Below are 18,486 nucleotides of genomic sequence, written 5' to 3'. Positions count from 1 at the left end.
AATTAACTTAACATAAATACGATAATAAGCTTATTGAATAGCTAATTAGTGAATATCGTTGAAAACATTGTAAATAATGAAACAGTGGAAAGCTTTAAATGTTAATGTGGTAAGTTTAGGCAGACGGGCGCGTGACGCGCACCTGCGTGCCGCCACCGGTTGACAGCGGCTCGGCTGAAAATTTCATGGCCGTCGTATCGAGCGCCAACAGTTAGTCCGCGCAGTCGCGTCGCATCACCGCCCGAGCACCCTCGCCGCGCCACTGTCCGGAGGCTCTCCCTCATAATAACAACACGCGCGCGATCCGCCGCCCTGCTCCGACCTCTCGCATTTAGTGCCGGTAGCGTGTGCAGTGCCACCACGTGAACCTTCCTCCAGGAACGATATGTGAATAACAAAGTCTTTGTGTCCGCTCCCATTGGAGCAATGCCTCGCTATCGCACAGCGCGCAAAATGAAATAGTAAGGTGAGTTTATGTCATATTTATTATTTATATTGAATTCAATTACAAACGATGTCTATTTCTATGAGGTAGATGTTTTGATGTGTTAACGTACAAGGCATATTAGTAATCATTTTAGTAAAGACATAACCGAATAACCTTTATTAAATAATTGTATATGAAAAAGGCTAACTTCACACGACTATCTGACGTTCATTCATACGTAATATGTTAAGTTATGTAGTAATATTGGTTAGTTGGTGGGAGCGGCCGATGTCTACGGCGAAGCTCTACGAGTGCCGCAATCTGATTATGGCACACCCACTGAAATATAAGAAACGGTAGAATACTAATCTTATGGTAATATTTTCAGGAATATAGGTAATTAGTTAAGAGCATTTTTGGGTCTTTATTTACATTGTACATTGAGCGTTGAAGTGATGTACATAATAGGAGAGTTTAGGTGGAGCCAACAGCAAAGAGTATACAACCACTACGTTTTACGTTTACGTTTTACTGCCAACAAGTAAATATTTATGATTTTTTTATGAATGTATTATTGACATTAATTATTCTATCACTTATACTAAACTATATTTGCTCTTAATTTGTCTCAATCGGAAAAGAACATCTTTAGTACATTATTCTATTATTATTTTATTATGTTGAGCGATATTATTTTATCTAAACTTTTCAGTATACAAATCTTTCAGTTTTTTTAGTTATAGTTTTAGTATCAGCGCAAGTAGAAATATCCCTGTTACTTATTCGGTCTTAAAATTCCTTACTATGTTCAAAAGCACGTTCAATTTATATTTAAATTAAATAATTTATAAAAAGTTTAAGATAACTCTTTATTATTATAACAAAACTAAATGGGTATCGAGCATATCCTTTTGAATCAACTCTCATATTTTAAAATTGTATTTTGGATAAAATTATTAACGGAAGGGCTGTTTAAGGACAAGTAGAAGTCATAGCTTACTTCGAGTAGCTAATTATAAAACCCCAGTGCTGTTATTTTTAAACAATTCAAAAAATGTTAACAAAGGTTTTAATAGAAAGAGGACATGTACAAATATGTATACTTTTAATCTATAAAAGATTAAAAAGTGTTACATTTTAAATGGATACATTCTACCTAAACGGTGTCATAGTACGTTTTATAAAATGTTTGTGGTAAAAATTAACGCATTTTTAATCTGGGTCATTTGTATTTTATATTAAGCGGTTCTAGCGTCACGTTTATAAGAAATACATTTTTATTTCACTTTATTTTCAAACAAGCTTATATATTCCTGGTACTGAAAAGATTGTTTTGTAATTTATATCAATCAATTTGGTTACATTGTCACCAACTCCGAGAGTTTGCGCAAAATTTCAATTAAAACAGGCCGGAACCACACCTGCTAAACGACGTATGAAATGCATAAAATATTTAAATTCAAATTAATTATAATCATAATCTATACTAATAGTATAAGGGAAGATAATAGCTACTTTTTTATTTCTAAATCAACTAAATTTGTACCCTTCTGGGTAGGTACCACCTGCTCATCAGTTATTCTACCGAAAAACAACAGTACTCAGTATTTTTGTGTTCCGGTTTGAAGGGTGAGTGAGCCAGTGTAACTACAGGCACAAGGGACATAGCATCTTAGTTTCCAAGGTTGGTGGCACATTGACGATATAAGGAATAGTTACTTATTTTTATAGCAACATTGTCTATGGGTGATGGGGACCATTCATCAGGTGGCACATAGGCTCGTCCGCCAACCTATACTATAAAAAAAAACCTATTTCTCAAAACTACGACCAAGACCTCTAACACGCGGGTGAAGCGACGGGCTTATATAAAACATCAAATATATTAAATTACGTTGCTTAGTTTTGCCTGATTTTAAATGAATAATAAATAGTAGTTTAACGAAGTCCATAACAGTAAATTGTATAACGTGCGGTGAAATCGCGTGACATTAGGGGTCGGAACACGCAATGTCCATAAGAATCCAGTAATTCAGTGGTATTCCCGTCTTTCTCGAGATTAGCTCTAACTTATAAACGATAGAGCCTTATTATGTTTTATGTGTTATTACACATTCTCTAACATTCATAAGATAAAAGACAATTATTTAATTATTCGCCCTAAATGAGACAACCAAAAATTGTTTATATTTTGTTTTCCAGGTTCATGGAAAATATATTAATTTGTATTACATGGATTTTTTTATACTATGTTAGCCTGTAATTGGAGGGACACACATATTGAGGAGGGACATTACTATATATAAACTTAATTTATATATAGTAATGACGTGTTAATTTTATTATTTTAGATATACATAGTTTATTACGTCATTGAAGATTGAGAGATCAATAAGGGCGTTTTTTCGACGAATGCGTTCCTATACACATATATTTAAATTCTATTCAGCCGATTCATCTTTGAGGGGGTGAGTACACCCTGCGTGTATGGATTATATTAATACACTGGCAGAATAATAAGGCAAGTTTCACAATTAAATAATTTATGCCTCTCAATACGCGCACGGATAAATGGTGTGAGAAAAGCAAGTTGTGTTGGAACTTAATTTAGCGCGATGTTTTTATAATAGGTACTGGTTTACATCTCTTTATTTAAAAAAATAAAACCTTCATTTCACCTGTGCGAAACGCGATGAGTAACAGGTGTAGAAAATTAAATTGTAAATCACTGATGTTTCTCTAGATAATTATTATTTTCTGTTAGTGTATAATGTTTACTGTACTACGCTTAATTATTTTAAATAATAAATACTTTATTTTGTTGTCTAAACATAGATTTATCTTTTGTTGTAATAGGGTCCACAGGTCTCATTCTTCGACAGATACTCATGTCGCCATTTTGTTTTATAATAATTCGAACAGAAGTAACCAAAAGAGTGTTGCTAGTGATAATTTTGTTAAAAAAAAATCTTAAGCTGAAGTAGTTTCACTCCGACTGTTACATAAGTTTTTTTTTAATACAATATATTTGTTTAAAGTAGCAAATGACATGTGTATACCATGTCATTTGCATTCATTAATAATACTGTTCTTGTTATTCATTCGAATAATACTGTTGCTATAGTATGTGACTAGTTTTTTTGGGACAATTTATGTATATTTTACGACTATGTCGAAATAGGGTAGTCGTTGCGAATAGAAATTAGGCTTCTGAACGGGACAGAGAAGCCGTAAACAAAGCGATAAAACACAAAGTGAAATCTTTTACGACGAAACTTGGATAATCTTTACTTTAATACTATATATTATTCAAATACATATTTGAGATTACAATAAATAAAAAAAAAATCTATTATATAACTAGGGAGGTTCATGAACAGATTTAAAAATATAAAAGAAAAATCAAAAAGACTGAATTATAATTCAGACTAAGTAGATTGTGTGCAATTGTATCCTTAAAATAAAATGTATCCACTTAATGTATTAAGTATTATTGGATTGTACGGTTTCATGTGGCACGGTAAAGTTGTACACTACCGTCAGACTTCAAGGTCAAGAACGTCTATGACATTTGCAAGAAAGATATTCCTTTTTTAAAAAGTACCCCAATACAAATTATGTAATAGAAATAGAATGTGTTAACATAGTTAAAACAAGTACTAGTTCAGTAGTTAAGTTTTTAAAGTCTTTTTAAATAAGTATAAATATGTCAATGGGTGAAGGTGATCAATAGAACATTGACTTGGCAATTACTTTCCTATAATAACTTATTTAATAAATTTAAAAAAGTTTCCATTATGTATTAATTATTCAAAAAAGTTTGTCATCAAAGTAGGTGCTGCTTCAAACTTCTTCAATCCGACCTCTAAAAGAAAGGAAACCTCCTTTCTTCGAAACAATATAATTGAATATCAGTTATATATTTTTTTAAATAATAACAATTATGAGTTCGATGAGTTGAAGTATTAATAAAACACTTTTGACAGAGCTGGTGACATTATCCAGGCTAGTAAAACTTTTGCAAAAAATGTCGTGTTTAAGGCGTTTCTGTCACGCAAACTTAAAGTTAGTTCGCGATATGCATACTTAAGTTTTTTCTTTGAACTACTAGTGTGTTTTACTAAAAGCAAATTGCAATATGGTCATTTCTTTCACTAATACGATTTAGCAGAAGTAGTCAGTGCAGTTATATGATGTTTAAACAAGCGTAAGAATTGTTTAACGGTATTTTAAGCGGCAATATTAACATTTATAGAGATTTCCTATGTTATGGCAGTGAAACTGCTAGGTATTTCATTCAACATTTTCAAGTTAGTGTTTAATTAATTGTAATGTCAATGCTACAAAGTCAAGTTATTAGTTATTTTTTTGAATTAATTAGGTTTAGAAACAGTAATATTGAGTAACATACGAGAATTAAAAATGTATTATTTAAAGGTATAATAAAGATATAATATACTAGTACCCCGCCCCGGCTTCGTACGGGTGCAATGCTGATAATAAATATACTAGATACAGAATGTCTTACAATGTTCACAGCCATTTTGTCATTAGACAATATAAACTGTCATGTCCCTGTATTCCAAATCTGAAAATATCTTTGAACATATTCAATTAAAATTACATGCTGTAAACATTTATACCATCGCGAACTTTTTTGAAGACCTTTTTAAGGTACTATACTGTTCTCCATTATTTTGATCTATCTCATAGGGTTCGGTTAGCGTCAGCAAAGTAAGCCCAAAAATATGTTTATTTACGAATTCACTTTGGATACCTGTAAATAATGTGTATTTCTCTACTATATTGTGCATGTATTACATATAACATTACATATAACATTGAATCAATCTATCTATTTAAAAATAACGCATCTAAATCCGTTGTGTAATTTAAAGATCAAAGCATACACAGTGACAGACATCGGACAAACGACTTTGTTTTATAGTATGTAATGATGATAATACATATTACGTTACAAAAACCATGTACATATTTGCTAACCACGGTGTACAATTTTCGACGAGTAGAAAAGATATACGACCTCTTTATTAGGTTTACTTCCTGTTATATCACATGTACAAAATTGGTATACCTGGAAAATGGAAATGTTTCCGGCTTGTATTAAAGTTGGTTACGGCCGCGCTGTGCATCGCTATTGGGACATTTATGCGCTTGTAACTTTACCGTGTGCTCGTCAGGCTTCGACCCATTTATTATTGATGACTTATTGCATGCCCTTAACTGTTCAATTTATTATTTAAAATTTCATTAAATTACTCCAAAAATACACAGAAGAATGAATAAATAAATCCGTTCGTTTCGAAAGCAAAGGTTATTTTTTATACTTTTTCATGAAATAATTTAAAGCATCTATTATTTACTTGGCCTTGTTCAATTTTTCCTAGGAATCACCCAATCATCACCTACTCTACTTCTAACGCCAATGCATAGTATTGATGCGTTATGGTTTAAACGGAGCATGACTACAGGCACAATGGATGTAATTATCTCACTTTAAAAGGTTGATTTGCATTATATTACTTTGGCTTTGGCTGCCTTCTGTTATTTCTTAGACAGGGTCAATTTTTATGGAAGGATTTTGTTACGTGAAAATCCAAGTAAGATAAATTGTGGGCAAAAATCGATTTTAAAGAAACTCTCTATTAGATATCAATGATTTCGATTTTAGAAGGAAATTTTATCTTAATGATTAAATTCCAAGGGTCATCATTTGTTACCTATAATATTATATATGCTACGGAGTAACTCTGCTGGTGCAAAAAAAACAGGCAAGCCTTTTGTTAAAATAAGACTTACGTTTACGCTAATGTACAAATCCTCCTTATTTAACAGTTTGCATACATTTTACCCCACTTAAGGCATGTTTTAAAATTATTCTTCATCGAATATTTCATATAAGATCTTATCTCGGTAATCTGTAGATTAATTTCGTGAAAAACCAATAGTGACCAATGAGTGGATCGGAAAATGGTCACAAATGATTTTCCAAGAGGATATAATTTTAATGTTGCTTATTACATAAATAAGATGTAATATGTTATACAGAAGCGTGAAAACTGTAAAACTTGTTATTTCTTGCATTGTACCATTTGAAAAGGCCAAACACCTGACCTAATCTACTTGGCAAAGAGGCATGTACGTATCGACCTATTGAATTCCCATTGCCCCAACTGTTATTAGTTGATCAACGCTATATGCCATCAACTGAGTTTTTTAACATGTCCATGACAAGCCCGACCTTGGTGCTATAAGTTAAAATTTATACTAAAAGACTTAAAGTAAGGACGAAGTAATTAATAACTAATATCGGTTATCGGGAAAGCTGAGATTAGTTCATCTCTTATCGCCGTAAACGATGCGGCTCCCTCTTGTTTGTTAGCTTTCTGAATACTTCTTCCATTATGATTCTAAATCATAAGTAGTAGTAGTTACTACTACTACTACTTATGATTCTAAATAGTTTAAGAGACAACGGATCTCCTTGTTCTCCTTCTTTTTCTATACTATACTTACTTTGACGACCTCCGTGGTCGAGTGGTGTGTACACCGGTTTTCATGGGTACGCCACTCTGAGATCCCGGGTTCGATTCCCGGCCGAGTCGATGTAGATTACCATTCGTTTTCTATGTTGTCTTGGGTCTGGGTGTTTGTGGTACCGTCGTTACTTCTGATTTCCATAACACAAGTGCTTCAGCTACTTACATTCGGATCAGAGTAATGTATGTGATGGTGTCTCATATTTATTTATTTATTTATTTATTTATAAAAAATGTCCTAAGTCAAGGGCTCACCCTTGACTTAGGACATTTTTACAAATTAAAGCTTTTATACTTTTATAAATTAATGTATTTAGATATAGGATAAAGATAACGAGTTACACAAAAAATATTAAATATAGATTATAATTTGTAATGACACATTTATCAGTTACTTTAGGAACATTAGAACTAGATTAATTTTATGTAGCAGATTTAATATCTGTTACATCAAGTTGAAAATATTCTATGAATTTAATAAACCAATACTTTAATATTTTTATTTATATATTAAATTATAGAATAATACAATTATTATCCAATTATTAAAGAAAGGGCAAGTAGCTATTATTTTTATGTTACTATAATTTAATCCTTTCCTTTCCTATCGAGGTCGGAGCTTGGAGTGGAAGTTGAGTTATTACTTATTAGATTACTTCGATTGCGTTTGCTTTAACTTACGTAACGAGATGACTATTTACCCAGTTCGTTAAAAGTTAAACTCTTTAAGGTTGTTTTGACTGCAAAAAAAATTATAGTGAATTTTACTTTCATTCATATTTTTGTTATTGTTGGTTTTATATTATTTCTACAAGTTTTACCTTTTTCGACAGAATATTTAAAATTATGTTCTTTTTTAATTTTTATACTGGTTTTTAATATATATTTCAATAACTATACGAACTGTAATCACATAAAAACAATAATAATTATATCAAGATTAAAAGCATAAACGTTGTTTACACATATTCCCACTCGTCGTGGGATCTACTGATTAAATTATGAGTAGTGGCATCATTCTAGTGATGAAATGTGTGCATTTGAATTAAATGAAATTTGTATTTCAAATTGTCAATTTTGGCTGATGTCACATACATTTTAGAATTCGTTTTAATAGAAATAAATATTGTTTTTTTTTATTTGGAACCTACACTACCATGGTATCTAATTCATTCAGCTGCATGTGTGAATAAGTTAATTTGAGTAAATATGTATTGTATATACTACTTATATAAAGCACAAACTTGTATAGGCCCCTGCCACTGAGTAAACGAATCGCCAAACAATTACTATTAAATAGCAATTTGTATTCGACCGGTGAAACGACGAGTGAGCTTGTATAATCAAAAAACTAAAAAAATTAAGCAATTTTGACCAATACTTAACGTGTGTAATGCATAGTTAACATTTCTTAGACCAATGTTTTAACAAGGCGGTAACTATTTACTAAACAAAATAATGAATTACGCTTATTACACTTTATATTTTAATTCGCCCCAATCATATGTAACTCTAGTAATAAGTAGTGTAATTATATCATAAAGGTCATGACAGTTCTTTGATGTTGTTTGTCGTGGAACGAGGCCGGTCGCTTGGAAGATATTCGGATGATGGGCAGCGAACCGAGTAATTGCTCCCACCTTCATTATTTATACTTCACTGATTATTTTACAAACAAGCTGTGTCGAATAACCGTAAAATGTAGCCAAATTAAATTATTGCCATGTTTAATTATTTATTATATCATTTATTACATCAATCTTGTTTATTATTTTTTACGTACGTTACGTTCTTTCGAGTATGTGTATTTTATATTTTGTTTATATAATGATAACTGCTATGAATGATTGGATTAAATGTTGTAGAAATGTTGATGTTACTATAAATATGTGTTGGAAATTAAGACATATAGTAAATACTTCGTTGATTTACAATTAATTGAGTTTACTTTGTGTTACGTTCAAAAACTCGAACATGAACTAATGAAAAATGTAGTTAAAATGTTTGAGGTGGCTGACATTGTGTTATATCACTAGACGCTTCGTTACAAAAATGCTTAGGACATAATAATCGTAGCTGTAGCGTCGCTACGTAGTAACAACGTAGCCCATCTCTGCCCGTGCCCTACTGGCCTAGTTTCTCGGCCTTGAACCCCCTACCCCTTGGATCTCCTGTGACGTCATAAGTTTTCACGTTATGCTTAGAATGTTAGTGATTTGGTGACTATATTACCCTAATATGCATTTCATTTTGTTTCATTACTGATTAGATTTCAGAACGATTATTTCCTTCGATCTATTTGTTGGTACTAAAATTTTTACCTTCGTAGGTACTATTTATACGTAGTGTTACCAGGTACATACAAAATATAATTTTAAATTTTAGAATTCCTTTTTTTTTAAATGGTATTTTTTCATTTTACGCAAAATATTGATACAACACAAAAGTTTACCATGTATGAGTTACAGAGTACTTGAATAGGGTTGACGAGCGGCCACGCCACGCGGATGTTTCGGAATTCTAATAATTACATTCACCTCGTCATACCCGACGTGTTAGTAGATGAACGTGAATTGGCATTTACAGAGTGCGCCGTCATCCGAGCTGGAAAGCGACTCTGTTCACCATTATTATGTAATTATTAAATTACCTATACTCATGCATGTTTAAGGGTTGAATTGGATGCAATACAGTAATAGTTATACTTTTCATGTAAAATATTTATTATTTTTAAATTCCATTTTTGAAACGAATGTTCTAAATTACAATGCTTTAATTATGCCTTTCCTTTTCATAGAACCGTTTCATAAAATACATTATTTATGTTAGATCACAATTTTATGTTAAGTATTTGAGTTGAAATTTCAACAGAATTTTGAATACGACTCAGGTAGATTTTTTCACCATGTTTTCCTTCGCCACATTACACAATATATAGATATAAAATGAAACACATGAAAATTCAGTGTATTTTGGTCGGTCGTGAACCGGTAGTTTATTTGACAGCTTTCGTTAATTTTTAGTCAAACGTAGCCAAAGTACATAATAAATTTACAAGTACTTAATAAATTTACAACATATAAAAGAACTAAAATAGTATATTTGTTCTGAAAATAATCATAAGCAAATGCAACCAGTACATCAAACATTTCAAGTTTAAGCAGTGCGACAATCAATTAAAATTGGCATACTCTTAGTAAAGCTTAAATATACTTGCACAGTTGCAGCTACAGAACTGGCTTCTATATTGTTATTTATAGTCCAGCCAAACAATCATTTATAGCAAAAGTTTCTGGAAATTGGAAGAGTTTATCTTAGTTACAGACAAAACCTATACTTTTTAAAGATAACAACTTTAACCCCCAAGCAGAATTGAATGTGGATTAGCGTGAGCACATTATCAGGCTACAAATAAACAGTCAAAAGTCATGGTTTTGCTTCACACGGCCTACGTTCGATTTGGTTGGAATATCGATAACTTACCATAATATTGCTATCACCACTTTTTTACTTAACAGATTTATTGTAGTTATGAATGTCGATGAATGTTTATATGCTTTTACAAATGATTTCTATGTTTAAAATTGTGATTACAAATGTTTCTTAGTCCAAATTAAGTTTGATAAGGAACCCAAAATAGATAACAGTTTGAGTTTCCTCGTTTATTATCCCTTCTATGTATAAGAGAAGACCGTATGAAATTTCATTGAGTGATTGTAATGATGCAATGACATAATTTGTAAGTAACATGATTGTTTTTATGTTTCGTAATTATATTAATTTTCTTGATGTGTAATTTTATTTTTAATTGATTTATTTTTACAGAATTGAGCAGATTAGGCTATCTTTCGATCAAATCTGATTTTCTATTGGCTCCCCTACTATGACCTAGTTGCACAAAATACTCGGTGAGCCAACATCAGTCCGGCCAACTTAGTTTGTACCTGCAAACTTAATCTACACATTTTACAGTCATAATAAGTTCGTGCTAACTTTGAATCCCAATGGACTTATGCAATTCGACAGCATATAAGGAATTTCAGGAGTTATTTTAACATTTATTCACACCAATTATATAGTTACATAAAATTGCTATCTCAAATGAATTGTACATACGGTATCTATATTTTATACTCATTTCAGGAATTCGTAAAGTAACATTCAATCGTTACTATGTCGGGGAGATTAAATTAAGCTACTATGCGATATAATAAAATCATGCTGAGTTGATTTTGCTGGCTATTCTCAAGTCCGGGGTACTGTATTCCGAACCGGTTATAGATTTTAGACGGGACGACCTCCCTGGTCGAGTGGTGTGTACACCGGTTTTCATGGGTACGCCACTCCAAGGTCCCGGGTTCGATTCCCGGCCGAGTCGTTGTAGATTATCATAAGTTTTCTATGTTGTCTTGAGTCTGGGTGTTTGTGGTACCTTCGTTACTTCTGATTTTCCATAACACAAGTGCGTTAGCTACTTACATTGGGATCGGAGTAATGTATGTGATGTTGTCTCATATTTATTTATTTATTTTTGACAGTCAAAAATCTTGAAATGTTCTTTTAAGTTCAAATAGTAATTCGAAAATACATCCATTGCTGTATACAAAATAACGAACACGACTTAGTCATTTATGCTACCATATATGTATATTTCCGTTATATTCGTCATGGTATTCTTTGTATTGTTCAAGATTAATGAATACAATTTTTTTAAGAGCAATTGCAAGAAAAGCATGCGACCAACAAGATGATAAATGAATTCAAAGACTATTGTTTCTTGAGAAAAGTGTAATATAAATATTTATACTGATTTAATTAAATCCAAGTCATTACTTTGGTTTATATCATAACGCATGTTTTTCAATAATATTTTCATTGACTCAGTATTTTTTCTAATACGTCAAATGCATAGCTTATTGATATATATAAACATATTTTCAATTGCATTAAAATCCTTTCAACTTTTCTCATATTTATAATATCATTATTTTGATTGAAAGCATCATTAACTCAAAGCCAGTTCGAAGCGATATTTTGAGACTTGGAAAGAATTGGACTGCTTTTATACTGGTCGATAAAACAGAAATACTCATACTAGGTACCTAGTTAGCTCGTTGCCCGTGGGCAAAAATATTTATTCAGCATGATATTTTATTTATAATAAACATTAGCTGACTGCAGTTGTTGTTTTACATGTATTATATACTAAAACCTTCTCCAAATCTTACTGCGTTCGGTGATATCTAATTTTTTTGTATATTGGTTCAGTAGTTTTTCATTAGTATTATGTATTTCAATTGATTTTATCGTTATTAGAATATCGTTATGGTGCTCCTGGACATAGGGTTGTCCCAAAGCCTTGCTTGCACCCATATAAATAATGTATTTAATATTTGTTATATTTTTTCATTAACAAGTATAACTTTGCTTAATTAATATTATCTAACATTATACATTCATGACGTTATAAGTTGTTATACAAGGATGTGAGTTGGCCGTCACCCGGAGTCAAACTGGCTCCTTGCCAGACAAATGTCTATTCCTAACTTATCAGCATGATATATTATCGTCAATAAATATCTTACGTATTTGGCAAATGTTCTTATATGCATAGGTATATCAAACAAAAAAAAACTTTCGAGATGAACTAAACATTTTCCTAAGCACCAAATAATTATTCATATTACCAATTTTTTGTGTGAAGTTTAAGTGTTTACACTGGGAGTATTAGTACTGGATAGTTTGAAGAAAAAAGCAAATAGGCATGCATTAAAGATATATTCATTTTGAAATACGAAATAATAGTCATTTGTTGTGCCGTTCTCCAAGACCATCAATAGAGAATCGTTTATTGTATAGTTAATTGATTAATTTCGTGTATTAGGCATTTATAAAGCTACATTGACCGCAGTGCGGCTGTTTTGGCGATAGCGCAGATATTCATCAATGACATCGATGTCTGATCAACGATGTGTCAACAGCTTGTTCTGCAAAATTATTTCACTTCTGAAATTATTCAGTGTCATAACAAACGAGTTTATTCCATGAATTATTTATTCGTGTACTCATTTGATTATTCAGGTCAGTAATAAAATTAACTGTTGGACAAAATTAAGCATTACACACTCAAAACTAAACTTTATTTTACATTACAACTTCTTTGCATTATTGTATATGGAGCGTAGGCACATGATTTCTGCGTGACGAATGTCAATCACTTGGTGTAGAAGTTGTGAAAGCCCATCTGGATAGGTAACACCCACAATTAATCATTGCTGAGCATTGCTATGTGGTATTGTTGTGTTCCAGTTTAGAGGGCAAGTGTGCCAGTATACAAGCAAAATAGACGGAGTCCCTGAGATAGGTGGTGCATTTGTGATTTAAGGAATTAATAATATTTTTACAGCGTCAATGTTTGTCTATGGGGGCCTGGTAATGATGACCACTTACCATGACAGTTCATTTAACAGTAATTTTTAAAAGAAATATTTCAAATTCCTTGGTTTTGGTACTTAAACAAGACGTCATTTTAACACATGAAAATAACTATTTCGTCTAACTAGAAAGTTATGCTATAACAATGCCCTTAAAATGATCTTTTGTATTCAAAGTTTAAATTCCTTTGTTTATGTTTCGTGATTGTTACCAATATGTGGTATACCAAGGTTTTTTTACTGTTTGAAAGTTTCTTTTAAATTAGTCTATGCATGCTATGTAATATTGGAGCGATCACCCAGATATACGATACATTATATATTTAAAATTACTATAACATAAGAAAGTAACAAATGATGTGAAATAACTTGCAAATACCCTTAAAGTATTGTTCAATCCGGTAGGATCTTGACCGCTTTCTCGTTAAGTTCTCTTCATAAGCTCGTCTCCGCTAAAACATAGAATTCTATGGCGATATTTTTTGTGTACATGTTAATGAATGTAAGCGATGTGTGGGTGTACGTATGAATAATATAAAACTCGACTTAGAAAACTATTCATATATGTTTCAATTTAGGAGAGAAAGAAGAGAATAATATGCATATCATCTTTTTCTGTTTTCATTTTCGATAAAAATATATATATTCTGAAGACACCATCACATTATACATAAACATTTCTTATCAAAATAATTCTCCCATTATTGAATGTACTAAAATTAATAAGAACATGTAGCTAAAATAACAATAACAATAAAAATATGAATATAATTAAAATTAAATTTTAAATATTACTGTTTTTGAGTTTCATTCAGAGTTAAAACATTTAGTTCTGCCTGTCTGCATTTCAGCCTGCCTGTACAAAAGTACGAGGATTGATCAGAATGCATGGACAATTCGTTGAACAGAACTGCTTTGGCGTTTGGTGTTATTTATATGAGCGCGGTGGGATCTCATTTACATTATGCTATACTCAACGATTGATTGAGTTTTCTATACATTTTAGAAAAAAATGCCTGGAGTTAGGCTCCGGTTCCATCACAGGACACTATTGTTAAGATTTATTGTAAAAAACAGTATTGAAAAGAGCAACTATGTGTGTTTCTTGCCGTTTCTTCTCGTTAGAGGCTGCTTTCCGAAACGGTGGTAGTATTAATTTAGTTTGACTACAATCTTCTTCATAAACGCTTCATTGTAAAGTTTACTTGAATAAAATTGATTTGATTTGATATTTTTAGTAAAATTTATGGAGAAATAAGAGGAATGTGCAACATTCACGAAATATCATCACGTAAGTCAGTTTCGGGACGTGACAATTAAAAATCAATGCATTGTTATTCTATTATTATTTATAAGAAATAAGTTTATAAGTAATAAATAGGTTTATAAGAAATATAAGAAAAACTAAATGTATACCAAATATTAAATTAAAAATAATAGCGCTAGAAATTTAACTATATTTTTATTATGCTAAGATGCTTTGAACTGCAAACCTGTATTTATACGACAAAGTAAAACTTAGAAATAAAAGTGGTATTATTTACTTAAAGCGTCAAACCAGTTCTTACTCCACAATAGTGAGCTAATTTGTCCAGTAGATTTCTTTAATGGCGAAAATGAACGGAAATGGGCCGGTCTCGCCTGACCGCAAACCTGCGAAACATGAAACGAACATTGTACGGATATATATTTGCCATTAAACCCTAATTACTTAGAACGATGACGATAGCTTTTATGAAAAGCAATCTAAGCGATTTCATTTAATTTCTCATAAAAGCCGGGTATACGGCTAATTTGTTATCTATACCAAGCATTCTTGACATAACCTACGAAGCTTTTACTTTACGTTTCTTAATATGATATTTATCATAGATTGAGAGCAGAGATGGCCCAGTGGTTAGAACGCTTGCATCTTAACCGATGATTGCGGGTTCAAACCCAGGCAAGCACCGCTGATTCATGTGCTTAATTTGTCTTTATAATTCATCTCGTGCTCGGCGCTGAAGGAAAACATCGTGAGGAAACCTGCATGTGACAAATTTCATAGAAATTCTGCCACACGTGTATTCCACTAACCCGCATTGGAAAAGCGTGGTGGAATATGTTCCAAACCTTCTCCTCAAGGGAGAGGAGGCCTTTAGCCCAGCAGTGGGAATTTACAGGCTGTTGCTGCTTGCTGCATAGATTAAGTCTTATTTAACAACAGTGTCAAAAAGATATATATATATATATATATATATATATATATATATATATATATATATTTATCCCGCAAACAATTGGCCGTCCACTGAAGGCGAAAATGCATTTAAACTGACGTCCACCTGCTTTTGGCGTCCGTATACCGGACGCCACTTTTTTAGCCGGTGGCACTGAGGTCCTATTCATCCTAGCTAGCCGTAGTACAAAAATCGACGGAAGCTAAAATTCGCTTAAAATAGTTGAAATAAAATATTGAAAAGTTCCCGAAGAAATTACCGCGCGGGTGAGGCGCTGCCGCAGCGCGTATATCGCACACAGTATATCTAGGGGAATTCCTGACTACGGATTCGCTTATTTGGCGTCCAAAATTGCGACGTTGCCGTCTCGCTCATTTCACTTACGACTTGCATAATACCTATTCGGTGCTTGATTATTGTTTGTTTTACATCAATGTGTAGAAATAAACTGTTATTGAAACTTATTTAATGTTGTATCAAATATATTAATAATGAATATATGAATTCCCGAGGACTTCGTGGAAGAAAATTTTTAAATATTTTACAATAATTAATATGTATATTAATTATTCATAATAATAACATAAAGTATGTCTGTCTGTCTGTTATCTTTTCACGCATAAACCGATTTAGATTAAATTTAGTATGGAGATATTATAGAGAAGAACATAGGATAATTTTGTCTCCAAAATCATACCCTAACGAGGTAAAAAAGGAAAGTAGAAGTTTGTACAGGGAATCTATATCCGCTTAACTGATTTAAATTAAATTTGATATAAAGATAGGATAGTTTCCATCCACGAAATCATCCTCTAAGGGACTAAAAGGGGGTGAAAGTTTGTACAACATCTATATCAATCGTGATTGGTATCTGTACTGTTAAATCTTCTGTGTAAACAAACCGGCGTAAAGCTTAGTACTTTGTACAGGCGCTAAATAGCCATATACGGACGCCCAATAGCTGTATACGGACGCCCAATAGCTGTATACGGACGCCCAATAGCTGTATACGGACGCCCATTAGCTTTATACGGACGCCCAATAGCTGTATACGGACGCCCAATAGCTGTATACGGACGCCCAATAGCTGTATACGGACGCCCAATAGCTGTATACGGACGCTCAATAGCTGTATAAGAACGCCCAATCAAAAAAACATAATCAAAAATCAAAATAAACTTTATTCAAGTAGACTTTAACAAACACTTTTGAATCGTCATTTTACAATTAAGTGAAGCTATCAAGCTACCACCGGTTCGGAAAGTAGATTCTATCGAGAAGAACCGGCACGAAACTCAGTAGTAGTTGAAAAAGAGTATTTTTCAACATTTAAAAATACAAAGTCATGTCATGTCGTTAATACAATTATTTAAATTAATATATCCTGCTAGGAAGTCAACAGGTATTACACGCTCCACGCTTTTTTATCCTACTACTATTATAAAGGCGAAAGTTTGTATGTATGGATGTATGGATGTTTGTTACTCTTTCACGTAAAAACTACTGAATGGATTTGAATGAAACTTTACCACAATATAGCTTATACATCAGAATAACACATAGGCTACAATTTTTGAGGTTTCTAATGTGAGGTCGTAAAAAAACACATTTTTTGCGCTTACATTGCAAACGCTGACTGAATCCTACAAGATAGATCAAAACAATGTATTACAGTATTGTACAACATAAAAAGGTCTACAAAAAAAGTCCGTGATGGTATATGTTTATGTCTTAGGAATAATCCACAATAACCATTTTTTATCCTTTACTTTGTACGAGAAATAGTGGCTTATTTACGAAGCGATTTTAAGCGATTACTAGACTAGACGGGACGAACCTGAAGTCCACGCGAACGAAGTCGCGGGCAAAAGCTAGTTATCTATAAAATCTTGTTTCGAAAAATATGCTTTTTTTACCAATGTATTTTTTTACAAACGATTTGAATTAACGAAACGGCAAAGTTAAAAAATGTCTGCAGAATTTTATTATAGAATCGGATACCTTGGCCCAAGAAGGATTTATTACCTTTGCGGAGTCGGAAACTTGGCGTTATAAGCTTATCTTCAGTTCTAGTGCACATACAATGATTATCACTGATTTTATCAAAATGATCAATGTTACTGTGAATATACATTATATTGTTGTAAATATATTGCGACGTAACAGTGAGTATTCCTACTCTATTAAAAACACCCCAAAGAGAGTCCCTAGCTTCATGATTATAAATAAACCGGATTGCTCTCTTTTGTAAAATAAAGATAGATTCAATATCTGCAGCGTTACCTCAAAGTAATATGCCATATGACATATTACTGTGAAAATAACCAAAATATACTAGACGAGCGGTATCAACATCAGTTAGTTGTCTAACTTTTCTAACCGTGTATGTTGCGGAACTGAGTCTTCCTGTTAGGGATGATAAATGAGGACTCCACTGAAGTTTGGAATCCAATTCTATTCCTGAGAACACCGTAGTATCGGCTACATCAAGACGGTCAACATTGGGTAGGGTAATAACTACACATTTTGTTTTTTGAGCATTCAAAACTAAATTATATACTGTAAACCAATTGTGTATCTGTGATAATGCACCGTTAACGTCGTCATAGTATATATTTTTTGTCAACCTTTAAAATCTGTGAAGTATCGTCAGCAAACAACACTATATCACAAATACCTTTAATATAGAAAGAAAGATCATTTATATATACCAGAAATAGAAAGGGACCCAAAATTGAACCTTGTACAATAGCAGAGCGATAGTAATCTTGAGGCATACAGTATTATTTGAGGTGGTATATGTGGCTGCAAGCTACCAACTATAAAATGAAAGCACTGTTCCCAGT

The 18,486-nt window shown here is 32.3% G+C and overlaps 1 protein-coding gene across 7 annotated transcripts in view; it reads left to right on the top strand.

The window, feature by feature from the left end:
- The first annotated feature begins 215 nt into the window (after window positions 1-215).
- The window catches only part of LOC124531043 (whirlin), a 94,770-nt gene continuing 76,499 nt past the window's right edge, over window positions 216-18,486 (top strand). For all 7 annotated transcript variants that reach the window (XM_047105463.1, XM_047105462.1, XM_047105461.1 and 4 more), the window contains exon 1: window positions 216-466. The gene's annotated coding sequence lies outside the window, so the exon portion shown is untranslated. The remainder of the gene's footprint in view (window positions 467-18,486) is intronic.

The sequence above is a fragment of the Vanessa cardui genome, chromosome 7 (assembly GCF_905220365.1).
Source record: "Vanessa cardui chromosome 7, ilVanCard2.1, whole genome shotgun sequence".
Classification (NCBI taxonomy): Eukaryota; Metazoa; Arthropoda; class Insecta; order Lepidoptera; family Nymphalidae; genus Vanessa; species Vanessa cardui.
Note: the sequence above shows the minus strand (reverse complement) of the source record. Positions and strands in the feature narration are given on the sequence as shown.